At 43.6% G+C, this 4,051-nt stretch overlaps 1 long non-coding RNA gene across 1 annotated transcript; it reads left to right on the top strand.

The window, feature by feature from the left end:
• The first annotated feature begins 607 nt into the window (after window positions 1–607).
• On the top strand, window positions 608–2,218 carry LOC135373619 (uncharacterized). The gene is made up of 3 exons (XR_010416520.1): window positions 608–646; window positions 715–795; window positions 2,185–2,218. It is a non-coding gene; the product is annotated as an uncharacterized LOC135373619 (long non-coding RNA).
• Window positions 2,219–4,051: the final 1,833 nt, after the last annotated feature.

Below are 4,051 nucleotides of genomic sequence, written 5' to 3'. Positions count from 1 at the left end.
ACATTACACATGGCATTCAAATGGCAAACTTAAACGGCTTACATGGCAAACTTACATGGTATTCAACTCGTACACTCTGTTGAGCACAAAGATTCCGAATTTATTAACCAATTCCTGGCGTGTCTGACTTGTTTCTTGTGTCTTCTCTCCACCTGCCGCCTCTTTATAGAGCTGATAGCCGCAGTTCTATTGTGGAGCACATATGGCAGCGCAAAGAAAACATTTCGTTACATTTCGTTATGTACGCAAACTGACAGTTCGCTTGATGATACCCTAATACACATTTGAGCTTTGACACATCTGAATACACAGTCAATGAACTGTGCTGCATATGTATTCGTGTGTTCTCGTGCAAGACAATCCGGACACAAAGCCACCAATCACCTACGCAGTACATTTTCAGTTGTGCGGAGCTCCAAGATTAGGTGAAGTATTTTAATGCAAGGCCGAAATGGGCTGCCGCAACAGTCAATAGTGACATTACGCACGTGTGTTTCATATTTTAAGATTTTTTTTTCGCATATAACGAGACAGAATCAAATGTGTACTGCGCTTACTACGAAATAACTATTTAATCTCTTTATGACCCCAGAGAAACACAAGAGAGGAACGATGACGAGTGTGCAGTCGTTCCTGGTCGGAATATGTGAGTTGTTGCTTTCAACGCTGGAATTAATAAAGTATCCTGAGGATGATGACATTTTGTTTCTACAGGCGTTGCGATACAGACTTCCGTAGCATATGAATACAGCTACATTGACCAGTTGCGTATGGCACGCACGCAGGCAGACGGAGGTGAGATGAACTTCAACTAAAGAACAACAGTGCCTGCCAAATCCACACAATTGGATTTTCGCTTGTATTTGTCAGCATTCTAGCTATAGACTCTCATGAACACGCAATGTGTCGCTCAGACAAAAAAGAAAGGAAAAAAAAAACAGCCAACTACATTTTTCCTATAGCGTTTTCAGAATGGAAATAGGCCTTAGCCCTTTGGTTGCATACGAACCTGTAACTTAGCTCTTTAGCTCTTTATATTGTACAAAAATCGCCTAGAGGCCCACGACGCCCATCAGCATCACTTCTGCGAATTGGGGGGGGGGGGGGAGTTAAAGTTCCGGTCTTAAATACACGACTTCTTCCCTTTCATAATATATCATTTATGAACCCCGCTGGATGATTAAGCACTGAAGATTTCAATGTCAATAGTGCACTACGCGCCTTTACGAATTTCCGAAAGAACTAAGAAATGTTGATAGTTTCGAACTCTCGAAGATCAGGTGACGTCACCGTGAACTCTGGAGTTTCTCTCCCAGCAACGGAACAATCACTTTATCAGTCCGCGTTCAGCGCCCTACGTTGAATCCCTTCCAGCAGCCAGTGACGTGACAACACTAGTAAAATGACGCAAAGTAACCCTTGCGGAACAAATTACCCGGACGGGTGGCATATTGGAGGCATTGTGTCGTACCTGCCTCGGGGATCAGTTGGTAACGCGTCCGCCTACTCATCTCGGGGTCGCGGGTTGTATCAAAGAAGAGAACGTCAGCAAATTGGTGACAGGGTACAAGTTCCTTTAACACGTCGTGTTCCGCGAGGGACGTTAAATACGGTGTGCCGTGTGCTGAACTTTCGGAGCACGTTAAAGAACCCTCAGTTGGGAAAAATTAGTCCACGGACCGACCTCAGTATAAATGCTCATCATCATGTAGTTGTCTCGGGACGTAAGGCAACAAATTATTACGTCACAGTTCCCAAAATCTGAATTATTTTGTGATACTTGTCGTCACATGGAGTAGTTGGGGAGACTACAATGCGATTACTCGAATTCGGTAGGATTATGAAAACATGTTTCATTTTTCCTTAATGGCGTTGTAAAATGACGCTGTTAGACATTCATAAGCGTGGTTCGTCACATCACGCTTATTACATGGTGCTTTTGCATGTCAGTGTTTTGAGTAAACGTGAATTATTTTTCAACATGTCATAGCTTGCGTGTTCATGTACTTTGAGATGAGCGAGGGCCTCAGCTACTCCCTCTGCTCTAAAACTTATTGAATTGTGGGTTCACACGGATGTCATGTTTCCATCTATCACGCATAACTTGGGACCAAGTGTCTCAGATCCCGTTACTAATGTATAACAAAAAGATACATTCCAACCATAGTACGTATTTCTGCGCAGGTAACGCGACAGAAATCTGTCATCTTCCCAAGGCTGAAGGGCCCTGTAACGGACACTTCCCAGTGTATTACTTTGACGCGCATCAAGGTCAATGCATTGAGTTCATCTACGGCGGTTGCTATGGAAACCTCAATAACTTCGACACGTACTACGAATGTAGGAAGACTTGCGCAGGTGAGTTATTCAGTCATTATGAGCAGTTCATGCGTAGCTCGTAGGCTTAGTTACTGTTATACATTTCGTCCCAATGTTATACGAGTGGCTCTTGTCCTGGTTTCGTGAACTCGCGAACACATGGCATAAAAACGTGACATTTGCAATACACGGTGTTCAAAGAGTAGTTTACTGTGATTTGTGCGTTCGCTGTGATGTTTATATATTTTCCTGCCACAAACTCGACACAAATGCGTCGTTTTTGGCTAGAAATTAGTAGTTCCAAAAAACTCACAGGGGCACCGTCATCTCATTAACTGCTACATCGATTCTTAGGCATAATACCTTCCAAAAACAGTAAGCCATAGAGTAACTGGCGTATATTTTCGCAAATTACTGGTCGGGTCTGCAAATTTCTGGTCACATCTGCATCACAAAAAGTAAAACGTAACGGGAACAGACGCTGCGAGAAACAGCACAACCCATTGCTATCGCCACTAAGATAAGCCACCGCACGGCAACTCAGTCTGGTTGGGTTCGTTTATTCGACTCGGGGGACTCGGGTGTCGAGAGAGTCGAATCCTGGTGGTCGGAAATACCCCGTCGTGGACGGGGATGACGTCCACGACGTCCATCGTGACGTCATCCCCGTGGTAGTGACTCCGGTTCTGAAATTCGCGGATTCAACACTAGATCTTTTCGATGTGGGTCGCAGGTGTCGATGACTCTCACACGCCACGACTCCGGCTCCCAGGTAGAGCGAGTTTAATAAAGACGCGCAAGCTCTGAACAGCACGGTGGCGCGCCAAACAGTAAACGTGGAACAAGAACGACGAGAAGGGGACAAGCGCAGTTTCACTCCCTTATGAAAAAAAAAATTCTATTTTCTACAGGATTACTATAGGAAACCCTAAATAGAGCGCATAAGAAATAGATTAAAACTTGTATCTACTCCGAATGGAGTTTCTATGAATAAATGGGAATACTATCGGATAGAAAATAGATAAAGCATTTATATATACATTGAAAACAAAGTAGTTAGACATAGGATAGAAAGTTGCCCCATTTTTCTACACAGATTGTGTTCATGTAGGACACAAAGTTGCCTCATTTTTCTATACTGACTGTATTTATGTACTATATGAAGTGGACTTTACTGTCAATAGATGGTGCGTCACGAAACGGGTTACGAAATAATTTTGAAGAGGGAGCCGATGGCAGTAGCTCGATAATCTTCTTCTGTATTTCAAAAACCAGGAACTTTCCATTTATTTCACCGCCACATCCCACCCACTGCGCAAAACTCCAAACCGCAAAAAAAAAGAAAGAAAAAAAGGAACGAAAAAGAAACCGAAGAAATACGCTTGCACACGCTCACGCCTGTGACGTGTTTGCAGAGGAACACATACTAATAAAACACGCAACGAAATGGCTAGGCCACATGTGGAGCCGTCTTAGCTAGCGATGCAACCACACGGGTGAGGAGCGCACGCATAGATTGTTATTTCGGTAGCGAATAACAGCCGCAAAAAATATTTCCTCCAACTGGTTAGTATATTACTGCATTAAGGACTGTTTTTATTACTCAAATTACTCGAACTAACCCAGCACAATCTCCACACCAAATTAATGTGGTGCTGCACGTTGCGCATGCATGGAGCCAGCCCCGTACTATACGATTAGCTACATGCTATCAGTGAGTTACACTTGGTTT

This window comes from Ornithodoros turicata, unplaced genomic scaffold, assembly GCF_037126465.1.
Source record: "Ornithodoros turicata isolate Travis unplaced genomic scaffold, ASM3712646v1 Chromosome28, whole genome shotgun sequence".
Lineage (NCBI taxonomy): Eukaryota > Metazoa > Arthropoda > Arachnida > Ixodida > Argasidae > Ornithodoros > Ornithodoros turicata.
Note: the sequence above shows the minus strand (reverse complement) of the source record. Positions and strands in the feature narration are given on the sequence as shown.